Below are 22,389 nucleotides of genomic sequence, written 5' to 3' on the forward strand. Positions count from 1 at the left end.
CGGTTCCCATCATCCCTGACCACTAGTCCTGTTGGCTAGGTATGATGGGAGTTGTGGTCCCGGGACGGTTGGGGGGCCGAGTTTGGGGATGCCTGCCATACATATTGGGCTGGCCTGAGCAAGGACATTATAAGCATTGCCTCACCATGGTCACATTCTATGAATGACTGGCTTTACATATGGTACAAACTGAGGCCAATGCGTGTCTGTCTTCTCTGAAATGAAGCAGAACTGTAGGTTTAGCACGTTTTCTCTTGGGTAATATTACTTCCCACCAGTGTGAACAGTGTGCTGAGACTTGGAGAGCCCCTGAAAATCTACAATATTCTTGGCACTACAGAGAGGGGTGAGAAAGATTGAATCCTTTTGTTCGTTGTGTTGAGAGAGAAAGAAATGCAATTTCTCAAAGGTCAAAAATGATTAAACAAGAAGAAGATCACAAGACGGGTTAGCTAACTGCTTGTTATCAAGCTGCTTCTGGCAGAAAATTCAACATCTGGCTTTTGCTTTTTTATATAGCAGAGATAATAAACAGGCTCAAAAGTGACAGCAAGATCAAAGGCATTAAAAAATCAACAATTAAATTACAGTTAAATGTTGAAAATAAAATGACTTGTGAGAAAAGGGGTGAATTCCCACCAATTCCAAAGTAGCCTGGACCAGCAGGCTACCTAGACAGGATCTCCTAACATGCCAGTGCTCATACTCTGGCTCAACAATCTTTCTGCAGGGGAGAATAGTACCAGTCAATATTATCTGACTTGCAACTTGAAATGTGCTTAAAACATTATCTGTCTGAGATATGTATTTCCTTCCTTTCCCACCATTTTTAGGTCTTTAACATGGTTTACAAACATGTTTGAATGAAACATTATTTCCAGTCTCCACAGGGATGTGCTGCCAGCTGTAGATCTTCCACCCTAGAAAAAATGGGCAAATTCCTCACCCTATACCTGATTTCTTCTTTGATTCTGGGTGTTTTGGTTCTGATGATGAGATAAAGAGCAATCCCTATCTGGAAGCAATCCCCCAACATTCCCTCTACACTAAATAAAGGAGCAGACCTTGTGTTGTGGGTGGGTACTATTGGTCAGCCACAACACCCAATTGGTAGGTCCCTCGTAGCTGGGTGCAATCTAGCCAATGGGATGCAGTCTAAATGCTTTGAGGGACCTATTTATGCACATGAATGTGACCCAGATCTTCCTCTTTTGGTGCATGCATTCGGAACACCCGCCCACCTCTCCCTACTTTTAGGGGTTTGCGCTTGACCTTGCTATGCCATCGTATGTCATCTGTCGTTGGGACAGGGGCACGGCAGGAATTTCCCATTTGGCTGATTGGCTGGTGCCATTTGGGCTTCGCCTGCCGCGTAGCAAATCATCACAACTTGTAAGGTTGCGGATAGGCTCTGATTCAGGTGATAGGGATGGGAGAACGGTCTCGCCATCCCTATGTGAAGGGTATTCCGTTAAAGGAATCCAGGGACTCGATAGTTTGGTCAACCCCTGAGAGGGGGTTGTGCCCGTGCCTGAGTCCAGGGGGACATTTGCGTGGCGGAGTTAGCCCGTTCCCCGCTTTCCGCTTATCCAGGTGTTCACCCTTGGCTGACCTATGCTGGAACCCTGGGTCAGCGCTACCTGCATGGCAGGGAGCTAGTCAAACCAGAGCCTATGCAACCAGTCACTTGCTGTAATCAATAAAGTTGTGCCCTAAATTCTGCCAAAAACCAAAACCAAAATTTGAGTCAAGTGTGAATTTATTTAGGAGGGAGGTTCTGGGTCCGAACATGCAAATAACTTCTCACATCCACCTCCTACGTCAGGCTTAAAAACTAAAATTCTCACTCCACTCCCTCCCACCACATTTGTCAAAAACCTGCCCTGGTATGGGTACAACATGTTGTCAGGTGAGGCCAGGCAGCCAGGCCATTGTGCTCTCCAGGCCATTGTGCTCACCCCATTCCCATCATGCCAAATGCAGCAACACCGTTGCCAGAACAGTTGCCGCGTCTGCTCATCCGACATACCCTCCAACTGCCCCCAAAATGCCAGGATTGTTATGAAACCCCTTAAGTCTTAAGCCATTGCAGCTTCTCACTTTTTCACACAGCACCCCGAATTCCCAAGGGGCCTTCCCTTCGGTATAGCCTTTTAACGTGTTGCTGGAAGTTCAGATCCGTGCATCCCTGTAACGCATTTCTAGGCCTCCTGCTCCCTTTTCCCCCTCGCGCAATATGAAAACAAGCAAGTTTTTCGATCAGTTTCTCATAAAGGGAAGGGGGCAGGGCCTGTCTGTGAGGCTGCTGCCATGGCTGTGAGGGGTGCTGAGGCATTTCAGGCAGTGAAGAGAGGCCATTACTATCACTTGGCTCTGGCTTGCTTTGTTTGGCTGCTACATCTGTGTTTGTGTCCCAGTCTCTGAGGGGGAAGTGTGAAGTAGGGGAGACAATGATGTAGAATATGTCCCTATTTTCATCTGAGGGATGTTGGAGGGTAAGATCCCACCACACCATTCACCATTGTTGCTGGGAGTGACAGTGATACTTCCACCCGATTATTTTGAACCACCACCAAGAAAATGTTTCTGGTTTTTTTTAAAGAGTCAGCACTGAATGACATGTTTTGTCTTTTTTGAAACAGGAATAAAAAATAAGGCTGCTCTCTTCAGATATATAGATATATATAGATGCAGGTTTTGGTGTCTTCGGGTGTCTTCCCGTGTAAGAGTTGGGGTGTCTAGGCGACGTTTCGACGAGGTCTCACTCGTCATCTTCAGGCTGGTGCTTTCGGCTTCTTGTTACTGGAACAGAGCAGGATCTCAGTGTTTGAGTTCCTATAAATACTGTTGAGGGGGTGTGGTATATAGCCTCCAACGTTCTGGGCAGAGGGGAAGTTCCCAGGTTAGTGTGTCTTTTCTTCTTTTGTTCCTTAATTACTTGAGGGATATCTTGAGTGATTTCTTGAGTGATATTCTGAGTACCACTTAGGTGGGTCATTAAGTGTGGATTAGTTGCTAAAGCTTTCGTGTCTTGACCTCTTGAGCTTGTGAAGAGTTTTTCTGAGAAGATGGCTGTACTGCACTTAGTTGTGCTCTGGCTTGGCTTCGTGTATAGGGGCGAGCTGTGGTTTTGTGCCCTGTGCCAGCCAGATCTGTGTAGGGATTGCAGAGGGGTGCAGCATCCGGAGGTGCCACTATGGTTTGGCTACTGGATGGAGTCTGTAATTTATCTGTGGAGAGGGTCTGGGTTTGGGTCTGGTGTGGTTGATTGGTGATGGCGTTCTGTGTGCCTCTGGTTCTGGTGTCGGTTTTTGTGGGGAGGGCTAATTTCCAGATGTCTGGCAGGCGGGACGTGTCGTCACGCTTGTTCATGTTGTGGGGGTGTTTCGCTATCTCGATGGCTTCCATGATTATTCTCTTGTGGTGATGTTCCATGTTAAAGAGCAATTTGGAATCTGCAAAATTAATTTCGTGTCCTGTTTCTTTCATGTGTTGGAAAAGAGAGGAGGAAATGTGTTGGAAAAGAGAGTGCAGTACAGCCATCTTCTCAGAAAAACTCTTCACAAGCTCAAGAGGTCAAGACACGAAAGCTTTAGCAACTAATCCACACTTAATGACCCACCTAAGTGGTACTCAGAATATCACTCAAGAAATCACTCAAGATATCCCTCAAGTAATTAAGGAACAAAAGAAGAAAAGACACACTAACCTGGGAACTTCCCCTCTGCCCAGAACGTTGGAGGCTATATACCACACCCCCTCAACAGTATTTATAGGAACTCAAACACTGAGATCCTGCTCTGTTCCAGTAACAAGAAGCCGAAAGCACCAGCCTGAAGATGACGAGTGAGACCTCGTCGAAACGTCGCCTAGACACCCCAACTCTTACACGGGAAGACACCCGAAGACACCAAAACCTGCATTCCTGTACCCGTGAAAATCTACGAAAGCATATATATAGATGTATATAGATATAGATATATATGTGGCCTGCTGCCTTTGGCTGCACACACACCATAAGTTTAATGTGCACATGACTTCCCCAAGGAATTCTGGGAACTACAGTCTACCCTTCAGAGATCTATAGTTCCTCGCACCCTTAACAAACAGCATTTCCCAGGATTCTTTGGAGGAAGTCACATGCTTTGAATGTGCTTTCCATGTATGTTGTGCACTCAGCTTTCTACTCTCCCACGGGCTTTGGCCATAGGTGGAACAGGACATTATTTTTACCTCTGTAGGCAGGAGAATAAAAGGGTCAACCATTTGGAACCCGTCAGGGTTCTTTTTAGACTGATATGCCCTCTACTCTTCCACCTTACAATAGAAGAACAACGTCTATATTAATGGCTACTGGCCCTCTAAGTTCAGAGGCAGTGTGCTACTGGTGAGCAATGACAGGAGACGGCTCTGGCCTTCGTGACCTGCTTGTGGGCTTCTCGGAGAAGCATCAGATTGGTCACTGTGGGGAAAAGGATGCTAGATTAGTTAGGCCCCTGGTCTGATCCATCAGGGCTCTTCTTATGTTCCTAATCTGTCCCTCACCGCTAAGCTGAAGCCACAGGGGGTTGACTCTACTAACTGAGCTAAATTAATGCTGAAGGTGACGGATCACTTTGGCTTATGAAGTATCCGAAAGCATGCTAATTCCATGCAATATTCAGAAGCAGGTTGGATCTCAGCATTTGCTTACCGCTCTGAAACAAGCCCCCCAAATCCAGACCTTGTGAGACTTTGCTTGTCTTCTGCTTGGAAAGGTTAGATGTTGCACGACAATGATGCACAATGGCATGGTGGACTTGACTGAGTAAATCTAGCCTGACATTGTTATTTTCCATTTCTGTCAGGGAGAAATGACTACCTGCGAAGTGGACATCTCTTCACCCACCTTCCCCTTCCTGCTATCCCCCTTCACTTCTATGTCTTTCTGCCTGACACACATGCACATGCAAGCCCAAACATTGTGCCTCCCCCCCCAAAAAAAATCTCCTGGGTTTTTATTCATTCTCCAACAATTAACAAGAATAATGTACAGTGGTACCTTGGGTTAAGTACTTAATTCATTCCGGAGGTCCGTTCTTAACCTGAAACTGTTCTTAACCTGAAGCACCACTTTAGCTAATGGGGCCTCCCGCTGCCGCTGCGCCGCCGGAGCACGATTTCTGTTCTCATCCTGAAGCAAAGTTCTTAACCTGAAGCACTATTTCTGGGTTAGTGGAGTCTGTAACCTGGAGCGTATGTAACCTGAGGTGTATGTAACCCGAGGTACCACTGTATTGCGGACAGAAATTATCGAAAGAGAGAGAACCCCCCCCCCATGAAATTTGCATAGGTGGAGTTAGGCTGAGGGGTACGCTGGCTGAGACCCAACCTGCCCGCGAAATGTCCTGCCAGAGTGGTGCATGCTCTGGTTATCTCCCGCTTGGACTACTGCAATGTGCTCTACGTAGGGCTGCCTTGGAAGGTGACTTGGAAACTACAACTAATCCAGAATGCGGCAGCTAGACTGGTGACTGGGAGTGGCTGCCGAGACCATATAACACCAGTCCTGAAAGACCTACGGTGGCTCCCAGTACATTTCCAAGCACAATTCAAAGTGTTGGTGCTGACCTTTAAAGCCCTAAATGGCCTCGGCCCAGTATACCTGAAGGAGCGTCTTCACCCCCATCGTTCAGCCACTTCTGGGGGTCTTCTGGCAGTTCCCTCCCTGTGAGAAGTGAGGTTACGGGGAACCAGGCAGAGGGCCTTTTCGGTAGTGGTGCATGCCTTGTGGAACGCCCTCCCATCAGGTGTCAAGGAAATAAACAACCACCTGACTTTTAGAAGACATCTGAAGGCAGCCCTGTTTAGGGAAGTTTTTTAATGTCTGATGTTTTATCGTGTTTTTAATATTCTGTTGGGAGCTGCCCAGAGTGGCTGGGGAAACTAAGCCAGATGGGCGGAGTATAAATAAATTATTATTATTATTACTACTACTACTACTACTACTACTATAAGTGTCCTTTCCTTTATCCTGCAGATCATTTCACCTGTGGCCTGCACTCTGCAGCCTTCCCAGTTTCCCGCTCTTCAATTAAAGCCTAGGGAAATATATCAAGAGTTAACCTCTCCTTTTTCAGTTCAGGAAGCCCAGGCAACCAAGGAGGCTGCAAGCATGCGGGAAAAACTCAACCTAGGAGGCACAAGATTTAGATAATGGGAGATTGGAGAAGGAGGGTGTGAAACTGAGAGACGGACAGCAACTCTTTTCGTGGCTACCAAACTGTTCCCAAATTTATAAGCATCTGCCGCTGCCCTCCCCCTACGCACACAGTTTGTTTTCCTAAATTAAAAGGTCTCAAATGCTTTACTCTTTCCATGAGTATTCCATTCTGATTACGCTTTTGGGAACTTTTCGCAACCCAACAATATCTTTTTAGAGATGGGGCTACGAGAACTGTACCTCATATTCCAAGTGCAGCTACCCTGTAAATTCTACTGTGCTGACACCTTTTTAGAAAGGCGCCTCCAGATGACCTGTTTATGAAATATTCATCGGAAAGGACGATAGTTCAGTGGCAGAACATCTGCTATGAATGCAAAAGGCCCCAGGTTAAACCCCTAGCATCCGTAGCTAGGGCTGGTAGCAATTCCTGCCTGAAACCCCACAGAGCAGCTGCAAGTCAGTGTAGACAGTATTGAGCTACATGAACCAACAGTTCAAGGCAGTTTCCTATAGTCCATCCTGATTTGCTTGCACAAAGCTTAGGAGGGGTTAGATCATATCGAGTCTTTATCGAGAATTTGTTCGGATTTGTTTACAGAGCCCTTATATGACAGTCAGCAGTCATTCTGCATTCACCCTGATTTGTTTGTGATGTGGGTGATGATCATTTGAATTTATCAGTCACTTGTTACCTAAAAGGTCTCCAAGCAATAATGTTTAACAACATACATGTGTTGTTCCATAAGAAAAAAAACAAAATTAAAATTAATATAGAACTAGGGGTGCCATATTTCCAAAAGTGAAAATCCGTACAGAGTTGTTGAGCTTTTTTGAGGGGGTGGGACCCTGCCACCTTCCCAAAACCTGCCTGATTTTGAGAAGAGCTCTTGGATGCTTCCGCAACCCTGCCACTACTTTTCCAAAGTGAGACCTGCCTGCATCTCCCTACCCCTCACTGCAAACTGAGCTGGCTGAAGGCACTACAGATGCCCCCGAAGGAACAAGGGATTGTGTGCCAAGGCACCTGAGCCACAAAGTTCCCAGGAGAACAATAAAGCACATGGACACAAAGTATTTTGGTTTATGGGTTCAAATAGGTCACGACTTTATTGGTTACGGATGTGAGTGGTTTGGCTTAGGCATTGGAGTGAAGCCAGACTATATATTGACTCTTGCCCATCCGTAGGGGCTGTGACATGGCCCTAGTCCATGTCCAGGCTTCGGACAGGATTCACACCCCGGATCCCTTTAACAGGATACCCTTACTGAGGAGCGGCAGGCGAAGGCTACAACCTCCCTTCCATCCAGACAAAGGCTTAAAGGTAAAGGTAAAGGGACCCCTGACCATTAGGTCCAGTCATGGACAACTCTGAGATTGCGGTGCTCATCTCGCTTTATTGGCCGAGGGAGCCTGCATACAGCTTCCGGGTCATGTGGCCAGCATGACTAAGCCACTTCTGGCGAACCAGAGCAGCACACGGAAACACTGTTTACCTTCCCGCTGGAGTGGTACCTATTTATCTACTTCTTTGATGTGCTTTCAAACTGCTAGGTTGGCAGGAGAAGGGACCGAGCAATGGGAGCTCACCCTGTCATGGAGATTCGAACCGCCGACCTTCTGATTTAACCCACAGCGCCACCCGTGTCCCTAGACAAAGGCTTACCCTATGTCTATCCTCACAAAAGTTGTGACAATTGCTACTAGGTAGGTGAGGGTGCCAGCCGGCCGCGCCACAGTTAATCACCCATGGCCACACCCACACTGAGAGCAGATTAGCTGGGGCTGTCCCACAAGGGCAGAACCCCAGCAACAATAATGTGGCCAGCATGACGCAGGGGAGAGGCAGCAGCCCTCTGCCCCCTAAGCCAGAATACTGTTGTGACCCAGCTGCCCAGCTGCAATGCCGCCCACTGGGAAAAGGTGAGTGGACATCTGGGAAGGGGAGAAAGGGAGGGAATGGAAGAAGGATCCCAGCAGGAGGAGAGAGAGGGGACAAAAGGAAGAGGGTTCGGAGGAAGAGGAGAGGGTGCCGGGGGGGCGCTTCCAGACAGGAGGCAGGAGGCAAAGGACTGAAAAAGCCATGCAATGGTGAGAGGCTGGGGTGGGGGCAAGGGAATGCAGCGGCAGAGAAAGGGAGGGTGAGTATTTGCAGCAAGAGGAAAGCCTGTTTGGGGAAAAGTTCAGGGAGCCCAGTGAGATATGGGTAAAGGAGGGAGGGGAAAAAATTAAAGGAGGGTCTCCCTGAGCCCGATATATCCTTGTTTTCTGGAGTGAGCCCCCCAAAATGGGGAGAAGGGTGGTTGGGGGGGAGGGATTGTTGGATGGAATATGAGAGGGGAGGGGGGGATGCAGAAGAGGCACGCCAGGGGAGGAAGCGGAGGGAGCCCGAGAGAGAGAGAGAGAGAGAGAGAGAGAGAGAGAGCGCAATGTCCGGGATTTTCCCAACGTATGGCAGCATTAGCACATTTTCCTACAACGTACAATAAACAGCTCCCCCCATAACAACTATGGGAAGCATTGGCAGCACACTAATAACAGAATTTGTTTGGTTCAGTAAGAGATGGGGGTTAAGTCTTTTCAGTAAGAGATGGGGGTTAAATCTTTACCTGCTGCTGCTAAGATGTCTGCGAAGACTCCAGGCGGACCTCATTGGGGAGCCACAACAGAAAAGGTTTGCATGCCTTCCCAGTTGTCATTTGTTCATCCCACACTTTTCAGTGCATTTCCCCATTGCTTTCCAGTGTGCCAAGATGTGCACATTTCCCAAACCCCATTGGGAAATAATGGCCAGGAAGTGTACAAAATTCAGTCAATAAATGCACATTCCCCAAGGCTACAAAGTTCCCTCTTCATGGGAGGATTGTATGCACATTCTCCACAAGGCTTGGTGAAAGTATACAGTGGCTGGTTATTATGCGCAATATCCACTCAACTTATAGTCCCCTTTCCATACATGCATACAAACACAAGAGAGGTCTGTATGAAAAGCTATCGATCTGGGCTGCTTTATTTTTACAGCACCATTGGGTAGCATTAAAACACAAGATCACTGGAAAGACCATTTCAGATAATGCCCCAAACTGCTTTTCTTTTCAGTTTATGAGATGAATATTTCAAAGTACTCATAGATTATTGTTAATTGTAATAAGTTCGAATAAAACTTGAGAAAAGAGCTATCCCGTATCCGAAAGGAAAATATTTCCACAGTAGAGTTGGTAGCCAGAAGTCTCTCTCCACAGCTTTGCGAAAAGGCAGATATTATTTTATTTCTTTAAGGTTTTTATTAGCCACTCTTCAGCCCAAACTCTCCAGGTGGCTTACAAAATCTAACAATGAAAACCACAATTAATAAAACAGATATCATAAATAAACCACAGTTAAACAAAAGAAATGTAACCTGCCCCATGAGAGGGGAGGGAAGCAAACCTACTTATCCAGCCATTGCTTCATCTACAACACTGTCAGCAAAGAAATCTCTCCCCTGCCCCCAGCTGCTGCCATTAAACTACCCTTTAGTTTATGCGTGGCATGCGTTCTGAGGGTGTGGTGCCCAGTGTGTGTGGGGGGGTGCAGTGTGTGTGTCAGGGGGCAGGCTGCCGCGATGGCACCCTACCGGAATAGTGGTGCCGGGGGCGGTCTGCTCCCTCTGCATTCCCGTTCTTCTGCCAGTGGCAGGAGCACCAAAATGGCTCCAGCATTTGGAAACCTCCCTGATGTCCGCCCCCCGCTGGTGGGCATCCAGGACCCACTTGTGGGAAGTTAGTGTAGCAACTCCTCCCCACTCAGCAAGTGTTTACTTCTGTTGAGGTAAAACCCAGGAGACACAGGTTCAAATCTCAACGCAGTCATGAAGTTCACTGGTTGGCCTTGAGGCAGCTACTCCCTCCCTCACCCACCTCACAGGGTTATTGTGAAAATGACATGGAGAACCACACACACTTCCTTGAGCTCCTTGGAGGAAGGGCAGGATATCAAAGCAATTAGTAAATAAACTCTCTGTGCTGAGTAGTTAGGTATAGGGTACATAGCAAGGCCTCAAATCTGTTGGTAGAGCACGAGACTCTGAATCTCAAGGTTACGGGTTCAAGCCCCATGTTGGGCAAAAAAATTCCTGCATTGCTGGTTGTTTGGACTAGATAACCCTTGTGGGGGACAGCTCTACGATGTTGTGATTCTGTGATTCTATCCCAAATAAAATTAAACCAAATCAGTGTTGTGTTGTAGCAACACTCTGGGGGAACCGGTGGAAATTGCAATGGCATTGCCCAGAGTCCAGCAGTAAGAAGCGTCACTGCTGCTGCTGCTGCTTCTTGAAGCCTGCTGAGGTAGGATGGGGTCCCTAGAGAGCATCTGGCAAAGGCCCACTCAAGCCTCTCTGGGAACAGAGAGAGTGGCTGGAGCCGCTGATGGCGGGAAAAGGGCTGGTGAGCGAGAAGGGTCAGCGCCATCTTTTTATATGCTAAAGAGGTAAGGTTCCCCAGCCCTGCTTTATATGCAAACAAGGTAGACACACGAGCGATCTGCAGTGAGGGGCAGGCACTTCTACATTGCTTTAGAAAAAGAAGAAGAAGAAAGCGTATGACCTGAAAAGGGGACATTTGCATATGCTAATTGATATGCAAAGATGCAAATTTGGAAACAAGCACTGTCATTTAAGCAGAAATACAATGCATCTGGCCCTAGAGAGAAGGACCAGGGGACCTGTGTGTCCCTGCTGACCAAGTGTTAAGCTGTGGATGGGCGACTTGTAGCCTCCTTCCTGCTCTCCCTTCTGAGGGTTCTTGAGCTTTAAACTGGACACGGACCAGGAAAACTTTCAAACAGAGTTCTCGAAATAGAGGGCTGTCCTCCGTACTGTAAGACACGTGGCCACATGATGAGCCATGGCTCCATCTCCTCTGGTTTGACCCCAAGTATCTGGAGTCCCACGGGACACGGGTGGCTCTGTGGGTTAAACCACAGAGCGAGGACTTGCCGATCAGAAGGTCGGGAGTTCGAATCCCTGCGGTGGAGTGAGTTCCCGTTGCTCGGTCCCTGCTCCTGCCAACCTAGCAGTTCGAAAGCACGTCAAAGTGCAAGTAGATAAATAGGTACCGCTCCGGTGGGAAGGTAAACAGCGTTTCCGTGCGCTGCTCTGGTTCGCCAGAAGCGGCTTAGTCATGCTGGCCACATGACTCGGAAGCTGTACCCCGGCTCCCTCGGCCAATAAAGCGAGATGAGTGCTGCAACCCCAGAGTTGGTCACGACTGGACCTAATGGTCAGGGGTCCCTCTACTATCTGGAGTCCCCTGATGTTCTTCACTGCAGAATTCATCGGAGTGCCTTGCTGACTGGCTGCTCAGAAAAGTTTCAGTGAAAGGGACTTGGTATCAGCACCTTACTTTTAAAGGTTTTTACAGTGGCAGAACCAAGGCCTCATGTGCCTTTGAGCATTTAAAATGGAGCAAAGTTAAATGATAAAGTGCACCTTTAACTTAATGACAGTAATTCAGTTTCAGATGGTGAGTGCTATTATACCCCCCCTTTAAGTCTAGACTCAGTCATAATTGAAATGACAATTATAATAATCCTCGTGTAATGAAGATTATTCTGAATGAATGAAAGAAAGAAATCTTTTCGGATGGTGTGTGTGTGTTTTCCCATAACCTAAGTATAATGGCATCGTTCTCTATAGGTGAATAGACAAGTGTTTCGCTTGCCACTAAACTGCTGAAGTTTTGCTTTCCAGGTTCAGAAGCAGTCAGTGAGCATTCTTCCAATGAACATTTGGCCTCCAAGCCTGAGGTTCCCTACCGCTGCCTTTTACCAGTATTTTATTTTTTAATAAATCCAACATTAAGATTAGCAAAAAAAGAGGCAATTGCAGAAAAAGCAACAAAATAAATAAATAAAACCCAAATTAACCTGTTCTGTGGTGGCTCCCAAACTGTGGAATACTCCCCCCAGAGAGGCTTGCCTGGCCCCATCATTACATGTCTTTTGTTGTTGTTGTTTAGTCATGTCCAGCTCTTCGTGACCCCATGGACCTGAGCATGCCAGGCACTCCTGTCTTCCACTGCCTCCCGCAGTTTGGTCAAACTCATGCTGGTAGCTTCAAGAACACTGTCCAACCATCTCATCCTCTGTCGTCCCCTTCTCCTTGTGCCCTCCATCTTTCCCAACATCAGGGTCTTTTCCAGGGAGTCTTCTCTTCTCATGAGATGGCCAAAGTATTGGAGCCTCAGCGTCAGGATCTGTCCTTCCAGTCCTCAGGGCTGATTTCCTTCAGAATGGATAGGTTTGATCTTCTTGCAGTCCACGGGACTCTCAAGAGTCTCCTTCAGCACCATAACTCAAAAGCATCAATTCTTCGGCGATCAGCCTTCTTTATGGTCCAGCTCTCACTTCCATACATCACTACTGGGGAAACCATAGCTTTTACTATACGGACCTTTGTTGGCAAGGTGCTTTAGGCTCCAGACAAAAACATTCCTCTTTACTCAGGACTATATCTATTAAATAATCTATGGCCTGTTATAACTTGGGGGAGGGGGGCTGTTGTTATTATGATTATTTTATTATTATGCTGTCTGTTGTTATGCTTTTTATTATGCTTTTATTCTTGGTGCTCTGTAATGTGCTTTTAATGTTGTATACTGCCCTGGGATCTTCTGATAAAGGGCAGTATATAAATTGAATAAATAATAATAATAATAACCACCAAACGTATAGGAAAATCAGATCGTTTTATTCTGGTGCCTAAAAGTAAACAAAGTCAGTGCCAGTCACAGAAAGAGCCCTTTCTTGGTCACAAGCAGAGAAGCACAGAAGGAGACCTTAAAACATAGAGACAGCATCAAGTGAGATGAGGCAGAGCCAATTTCATAAATGTGTATGCATCTGCAGCAGCACAACTGGATGCTTTCATCTTCCTCAGCTGCAACAAAACATGTCTCTCCCATATCAGTCTCTACAGCCACTGCAGGCACCGTAACTCTTGCAACAGTTTGACTTCATTCCCATTGTCTCCTGAGCAGTGCTGGATTTATGTCTAAGCTAAACAAGCTATAATTTAGGGCCCCACTCTCTTGCCCCCCCCCCCAAAAAAAAATCACTATTAATATACTTCTTAATTGTATTTCAGTTCAACAATTACTTTGATAAAATACATATTTTGTTATGTGCAAATGGCTTTAGATACTTATTACGTCCATAAATTACCATATAGAATATATTCAACACAAAAAACAGCGACAATTTGTTGCTGACAAAGGACAGCTGGACATAGAAAGGGCCCTGTTACCTTCAGTAGCTTAGGGCCTCATCATCAGATGCCAATGAAACCTGAAAACTGGTGAGTGCAAGTTGAGTTCCGCTTTCACAAATGCTTTTCAGAGTAGGACTCTTGTGATTCACGTGCCATGGTTTGGTGTAACATTGTGGAAGGTGTTAATGGAGTGAAGCAGGTACAGATTGGAACTGCTTTTTCTAGGCTGCATTTCATATGCAAGATCATTGCTATTTTTCTAGAAAAAGAGGTGCTGGAACTCACTGTGAACACCCCCTTGCTTAATAATAATAATAATAATAATAATAATTTATACCCCGCCCATCTGGCTGAGTTTCCCCAGCCACTCTGGGCGGCTCCCAAACAAGTATTAAAAACAATACAGCATTAAACATTAAAAACTTCCCTGAACAGGGCTGCCTTCAGATATCTTTTGAAGATAGGATAGCTGCTTATTTCCTTCACATCTGAAGGGAGGGCGTTCCACAGGGCGGGCGCCACTACTGAGAAGGCCCTCTGTCTGGTTCTCTGTAACCTCACTTCTCGCAATGAGGGAACCGCCAGAAGGCCCTTGGCGCTGGATCTGTGTCCGGGCTGAACGATAGAGACACTCCTTCAGGTATACAGGACCGAGGCCGTTAATAGCAGTGGTGTACACCTGAGAGGTGCCAGAACTGAGTTCTGGTGAGTTCTGGCGGGGGGGGGGGAATTTGGTGCAAGATGATGTACACCATGACAGTTGGGCATGCCCTACACTGTAGGGCCGTGAGTAATCATATCTCTGGCCATTTTGCTGCATCGTCTCTGATTAGGCACTGCCAAGGTATGTGGTACGTGTTTTGCGTGTCAAGGTCCTCCAGTCCACCCCCAAATGATTCACACTTCACACATAATTTTTGTTTAAGGTTTTTGGCATAATTTTGGCCACAACTTTATTAAAATACATAAATGTGAGTGGTTGCTTAGGCATTGGTTATGACTATCTGTCCCCACGCCTAGGGACAGAACTGACTTCCGGATTCCAGCAAAAGCCAGAAAGGGAAAACAATATTGGGGAGAGCATGGAGCCGGGCACAGACCCTCACCCCCCGCTCATGATCCCTGGGGCTTGCACGGCCCTAAGCCCCCTTCAGGGGTACGGACGAAAGAATGGCAAGCCCCTGGATTCCTTTTAACGGAATTCCCTTGCTTGCGGAGAGGTGTGCGAAGCCTGGAGAGCATGAGGGGTCGGTGCGCACCGACCCCTCTCGCTCTCCAGGCTTCAGCGAAAGCCTGCATTCGCCCCATAGGACGCACACACATTTCCCCTTCATTTTTGGAGGGGGAAAAGTGCGTCCTATAGGGCGACAAATACGGTAATTCACCCTGCTAGAGGCATGTGAGAGAAGAAGCCATGTACACAACGCCTGTTCGCCATGAGCTGATCCCATGTGTACTACCCTAAAAGCAGATTAAGAATTGGTTATTTCTTCTTCGGCCTGACCTAGTTCTAATCATTTGCCATTCAAAAGATGCAGAACTTAGATCTTGGCAGGAAGCTGTTACCATTCACTGCGAATGGTGGTTTAAAAGGACTGCTGTATGTAGTCAAATACATTGGCACAGTAGGGAGATGTGATCTTTTCTAAGGCTGTTATTCTAATCATTTCATCTAGTCCCTTGTCCCAATATAATATTCACTGGCACAAAGTTAATTTAATGCTCTTTTTTTTTCCCCCAGAAAAAAAAGAAGACAAAAAAAATCCCAGTGATAGTACAAAAACCCTATTATAAAAGCAGAATGCATTGAACAGGGGCTTCTGGGAAGCCCTTCATCTCCTGTTAATTGTACACTGCATTTTGTGTCAGGAAGCCCTCGGTGGCAATGCACGGTTGCCTCTTCCCTTATTTTAATGCAATATTTAAGAACAGTTTGAGAACCGCCGGGGATAGCGGGCATTCTCCATAGAATCGCTGGAAGGAATTGCAATTAAATATAAGGCAACAGATTATATTAGGAAGCATTTCTCCCCCCCCCCTTTCCTTTCATTTTCCTTTTTTGCTTATGGCTGGCGAAATCCCCATCATTGTGATGGGAAGAGTGCATGTAACTAGAGACCTGGTGGGTTGAGGGGACCAGGGGTGGATTTGGGCTTTTCTAATCTCAGCGGCGGCCTGTGTGAGGCCAAAATTTGGCAGGCATGCGCATGCTTTTCACCTTCCGTTCTGCACAGTTCACCACAACCTGGGTGTGGCGCCCCCTAGGCTTGGCACCCAGTGTGGCAGAACCAGTCATGCTGCCCTAAATCCACCTCTGAAGGGACGCAGCATGTGTGCAGGAAAATGATGCCTTTTGGTATGCTCAAGACCACGTGAGGAGACCTTTTTTAGTTCAACAACCTTCGGCGCAACCTTGGTGGGCGGGATCAGAGGCAAAGAAAAAAAGTAGGTGGAGCAACGAATGTCAATTTTACCTTTGTACAGTAGGCTAGTGTAATGTTAACATATGAGAGTGCTGGAGGTGAAATAGTTAAACAAGTTACCCAATCAGAACCCGGGGGGTGGAGTCAGAGGGACTATAAAACCAGCTCTGGGAGGGGTGAAGGGGGAGTTTGTTGGGAGTTGGGTGGTTGGTTGGAGTAGGAGTGGATTGGGATAGGGTCTGTGGGTAGGTTGAGTTAGTGTAGCAAAATAAGCTGAATCAGGAACAGTTAGGAGCTAGGAAGACAAGTAAATATCTGAGAGGTGGTTTAGTGAGTGAGAGCAGGTAGCGGAAGTTATAGGTCTGGATAGACACCCCATGATTGTAATTGACCAATACCATTTATGAAACCACTCGCTTGTTAAACTGCAATAAATAAACAGAAGTTTATGTTCCAACTTAACCCTGACTGGACTCAGTATTGTACCAGGTAGGGCCTGGGTGGTGGCACAGGGATCAATAGACGGTGAAAACGTCCAGGGACCCTGTGTGATCTCCACAGCTAGTGGTTACACAGTCAAGACTCATTGTCAGAATTCAGGGACACATTCCAGCAAGGCACTCACGCTAGAACTGGGTTGTTGGTGGTGGCGGCCTGAGGAAAGTGGGTGTGACTGGAGAAGGGAGTTTGGCCTAGGGAGAGTTTTGAGGGCCAAATAAACGGCTGCAGTTGGCCCCCAGGCCTGAGGTTCCTTGCCCCTGGACTCAGCAGAAAGGAACAGTCTTGTTTGCGTGACCATGCGGCGACAGCCCCAGCCCATCCCCCAGGAATCATAAGGAAGGAATAAAGACTCTGACAACGTATTATGGAATTAAAATTAGGCCACAACTTTATGAAACTTCCGAATGTAGGAAGACCTTGGCTTAAGCCTTGGGTGTGTACCCCTCCCACCCACCCCCCAGGGCTGGGGGGAACTGGGGCTCATCAGGGTAAACGGGATATGGGGGTACTCTGCAAGATGTAAGTGTAGCAGGCAGCCAAGCCTGGATCTCCGCACGCAGGGTAGTTCACTGATGACCTTTCGGTGTATGGCCAGTGACGTTCAAAATATAACCCTTGTAAGAGGGGGACTCTTGAATCGCCACCGCAGGGGGAGTGAATCATCACTTCACGCCCCCCCCCCACAGGTAAGAAAATGCTAAAGGATTCCATCCAAGGCCATAACCGCCAAAGTTGTGACGAATTGCTACAATGCAGGAAAATTTCTTCCCGGTCCTTCAACAGCAACCAGTCAAAGACCGCAGCAGCGCCGACTAAACAGGAAGAAAAAGTTAACCTGCAAACAAGAAACATTAAGCAAAGGGAGGGTAGGGAGGGTGAATCTCCAGAGCTGAATGCCTGGTTATTTTTGGCTCCACCCCCTATTTATAAATGGGGCTGGCCCCACCTCCCAGCAAGAAACTTGATTACTGAGGCTGGGCGTGATTGAACCTCCAAAACTAACATTGAGAGGCAAGCCAGCCCCTGATTGCCAGTAAGCTCCCTGGGAACTGTAGCACTGCGTGCGATCCCGCAAAGGGCACTCACAATGTAATGTGTGAGTGCTCATTCATTTCACTTTTAATTTTTGTGCCACCTTTCTATTTTGCTGTACACAATTAGGTTTACAAGCTGAAGAAACTACAAAATAGACTGCAAAGATCACACACGTAATAACAATACAAAAAAGTCACAATAACTTAAAAATAAACAACTTATATCAAATAAAGCAATGTTCAATAATCCATTCTTTCTCCAGTAAACTGTGGCACAACTGGTTAATTTCAGACCCTGGACTTCATGGCTGAGTAAATTTGCATGCATCATATTGTGGAACAATATATTATTAATAAAAATTAAAAAGAGCACCTGGGTTTTTAATTCAGAGGAAAGAGTGTTGTGAAGTAAACAACGAAGACTAATTCTGGAAGGGGCTTTTTCAGCTCTAAAACGTTAAAAGGTGGTATTTCAACCAGTGACTTTTGCTTATGAAATTCTGAATTGTTATATGTCTCCTCCTGCATCTGAAAAAAGGTAACTTTTGTTGAGGCACTGGTGATATGCAAAGATATTTAAATATAACTGATGAATGGATCAGTTAATTGGTTTAAAGGCAGGTGATTATTCAAATAAATATTATTCATTTGGTTGGCAGTCCTTGTAATTGGACTTCAGAAAGTTTGGATCCAGTTTAATTGCTTCCTCCTTGTTCTGAAATATTAAATGATCAAGCAACCCCTGTGTTGTGTGTCCAGGGAAGGTCTATAGAAAACAGCACGATGTGTCTCATTTTTGCCCTCCATTAAGTGCTATGTTGCGGTTTAGTCTCATCAGAAAGATTCACTTTTCACATCAGTTCAGATGAGCCTCCACATCAGTATTTTTACTTGAAACCTGTAAGCTAAGTAAATGCTGCATTCTCCTGAACCGAATGTTGTTTAACAGGGTAATATGCTAGCTTTCAAAATAATTAGCTGAGCAGTAATGAGGATTTAATGGGGTTTTGGGCACCGCTGAAGGACGGACGCAAATACTTTGTTTTTTAACCTACCTTGTGGCTAATGACCTCAGGTGGGAATATGGGAGTATTGCATTTGGAAACAAAAAAAAAAACCACAAAGAACAGAACTGGAACTGAAGGTTGGCTGTAGATTTTCAATGAACTTCTTGTTGGAATAAGATGAAACAAAACAAAATAAACATGTCTGATCCTCCCCAGACTTCGGATTTTATTTTTTTATTTTGTTTTTAAAAGCATTATAAAAGAAGCAGAGCCCTCCTGAATTGGATCTGCACAATAGAAACATCAAAACCTACATTTTCACAGCCTATCTTTTACAGCATATCTGGCAGAAATCTGCATTGATTGAAGTAATTTCTGATTAGTAAAAATCCAAAATATCGCAGGCCCAAGAGCTAGAGGATGTCTGCAAGAAACCATAGCCTCGCCTATGGCTACCGTTTAGGTTTTGCTTCCTTAGACAATGTGTGGGCATGTGGGACCCTTGTACTATTCACTTGTGGCACAGGAGAGGGACAAGCTATCCAGACCATCATTTTGGGTTGACATCAGGAGTGGCTTTTTGAGGGTTCCCAAAGCAGCTTACCTAGAAGCTAGGGACAAGAAACCGTCATAGAGCTGGTCGCTATGGTGAAGTGATGGGAGGCAGGCATAGTCAACATGCTGTGCTCCAGATATTGTTGAGCTGCAGCCTCCACCAGGCCGCAGCAAATGGTCAGGGATGATGGGGGTTGTAGCTCAACAACATCTGGAGCGCCACAGGCTGAGCAGTAAAAGCTGAAACCATGATGAGAAAACCATTTTGGACTCTGAAGCTGAAGGTCATCAACCTGCAGACCCTGAGCCAGGACCCTCACAAATGAGCCCAGGTTTACCTGAGGAGCCAACCACTTCCTTTTCCACAACAGTACATGGAACCACTGAGAACCCACTGAGATACAAAGAAGCACTTTCCACACTCTTCATTGAGGGTTCATGGGGGAATCTGGAGTTTCAAAGCCTCCCTCAACCTCCAGCTTTCGTGTGAGAAGGTTGCTTTCTTGGAATTCTGCAAGGTTCTGGAGCACTGGCCAGCCAACCTTGGTAGAGGCACCCATTGGGATCTGCTCAAGGATGAATCAGGACTCAGTGGCCAGTTGCACTGTTCAGCACTCCTGTGATTCTGGATCTTGACAGGGCACCCTCCTCTCCAGGGGTAACAAGTGAAGGAGCCCCTCAGATCCAAACTCCCATTAGTGTTCTTGGCAGATAGCAATAAAATTTCCTTCTCTCTCTCTCTCTCTCTCTCTCTCTCTGTGTGTGTGTGTGTGTGTGTGTGTGTGTGCATTTTTACACACTTAAGGGCCTCTAAATTTATTCAAAAGAAAATGAGGCTCCCTTGAGACTCTAAAAGGTTTACAATGGATTGAGCCCATAATTATGATGTATTTCTTAGCGGACGAACTTTGCCACATTGGGACATCAGAAAGTCAATAGGAATAAAAAGTTTGTCAATGGAATAATTCCACCATCTTCTCCTGAGTAAATGTGATTTAGGAGTTATGGCCTCCTAAGGTGGCAGCCAGTGAAGAAGTGCCAATGGCAGCCACTGCCTGCCTTCATCACCAACTCATACGCCCTTATTGGCAGACCCAGCATCAGCCAATGGTGATCTGGAGCAGCTGCAGCATCCTCAGACAGTTCCTTTCTCTTTAATCAGATTCATGTGGAACTCCCTCCCATTGCCTACCAGATGAGCACCTTCTCTGCTGTCATTTCAGCCCTGCAAAAGAGGTTCCACGTTCAACAACCCCATCAAAATCTTTATCCCAGTTGGCATCAGTCTTGAACTGATTTCATGCATGTGCTGTTGTTTTAGTGTGTGTGGATACAATTATTTTAACTGCTTTTATTTATCTGTTTTTTAATACGTTGTATTATTGTAAATCACTTTGGGATTCCTCGATGAAAGAGGCATCCTGTTGTATCTAAACAGAGATTACAACCTGTTCCTTTATCTCAGGGATCATCATGCAAAATGTGATTTACAGTATCTTCAAATGTATCCAATTGCGTAGTGAACAAACAACTTTCCAAAATACGTGTCATGGTCTCTGCAGTTTGACAGCCTGAACAAATAACTTATATGCCTACAATTCATCACCTGGGCTGGTGCAGTAGTTTATTTTATTTTTTAAAAATGAGATTTTAGCCCTTCAGGTGAGCAAGGTAGGCTTGAACCTGTGTGGACATGCATGGTGAAATTTCAGAACTCAAGGCCAATTCTAAGTACAATTTCTAGTAGCTGGGCCCTGCCCCTGTTCGTAGGTTCCTCCTTTTAACTATCCGTTATTTCTCAGATGTCGGCACCATGGAATTCAGTCTGGTGCTCACAGATCTTTCCTACAAAACCTATGCGGATTCTGCAAACGGTCAGAGGAGATGGGCCTGAGTTTGCAACCTATAAACTTGGCTTTGCTTTTCGTTTGATTTCAAGGGCCTATTCAGATTTCATTTGGGGTGCTTATTTTGTGTTTCCTTCTGCTGGAAATTCTGGACAACAAAGCCTGGCTTCTCTGAGTAAATAATGCCGTTGTTTGCCAGGATATTGCTTTGGATGAAATCAAGCAGTGAGCTTAAGGAGGTCCTCTGGGAGATTCACTAAGGACCATGTTTTTCACCTTGGTCTTTGGGGCTATGTCCTTAATTGGAGCTTAGTGTCCCATTAATGATTCGGCCCTCCGGGACTGCCAGGACCATTTCGGCACTGCAGTTCGTCTGCCTAATGGACCGCCAAACAACTACGATCCCTTGCAGTCTTCTCCCAGAGGACCCCCCACCCCCATTAAATATACAGCAGTCCTCAATTAACCTGATGTTTATAAAACATTGTGGCACAAAGGCTTAAAGGGCCGTCTCCTTAGGAAGGTCTCTCACTTAAAAGAGAGGGAATCTAATTGCCCCGCGGTGCATGCATGTCTATATGCAAAGACCAGCTTGCGCCTGATGCTAATGGGTCAACTGCGAGCAAGTGAACAAGAGCTTTTCATGCCACTTGAGTATCAGTTGCATGGCATTAGGACACCGCGGCCTGACCCTGGGCGAGGGCCACTTCAGGGTGGTGATTCCAGGGAGGGGAATTCATTGCAGCAAAAGCAGCAACAGACTCCCAGCACGTTCAGAACTGAACTAAGCATGGTGTAAGCTTTCACAGGCCAGAACCCGCTTTGTCAAAAACATGAAGGGGTCTCAGAAGTAGTCCCTTGGATGCTGCACACACCCCATTTGTTTAGAGGGTATTTAGAGCTTTGCCCCCAAGGAAACCTGGGAGCTGTAGTTTACCCCTTGCAGAGTGAGCGTCCTCATCACCCTTAACAAACTCCAGTTCCCAGGGTCCTTTGGGGGGAAGCCGTGTGCTTTAAACATATCAAGTCAATGAAGTCGTTCTTCTCTCTCATCGGAAGAAATCTTCCCTATCCTGGACCTTCGAAGCACAATGGTGTTGTATTTTTTCCATGTTTGAGAAAGGTCCACAGCTCAGCAGTAAAGAAAATGCTTTGCAGTATTGGGGGGGGGGGAGTCGTCATGGGTTTGTTTTGTTCTTGTTTTTAATTATGTATTTTGTGTTTTTATTCTGTGAACTGCCCTGAGATCTTTCGATGAAGGGCCGTATACAAATATAAAATAAAATAAAATAAAATAAAATACACCAAAGATTCCAGTTTCAATTCCTGGCATCCCTGTCTAGGGCTGGGTAAGATTCTGCTCCTGCAACCCTGATAACTGCCACCAGTCAATGTAAATGGTATTGAACTAGATGGAACAATGGTCTGACTAGATATAAGCATTCTCTCCTTGTTCCTGTATGCCATATCTGCAGGGAAACATTTCCCCTGATCTGTACCTGGAACCTGAATGATTTTTGCCTGTGTGCTACTGTTAACTTGTCTTTGAGTTCAAGTCCTCTCAGAAAAG

Source organism: Podarcis liolepis, assembly GCF_965112155.1.
Source record: "Podarcis liolepis genome assembly, chromosome: 1".
NCBI classification, from domain to species: domain Eukaryota; kingdom Metazoa; phylum Chordata; class Lepidosauria; order Squamata; family Lacertidae; genus Podarcis; species Podarcis liolepis.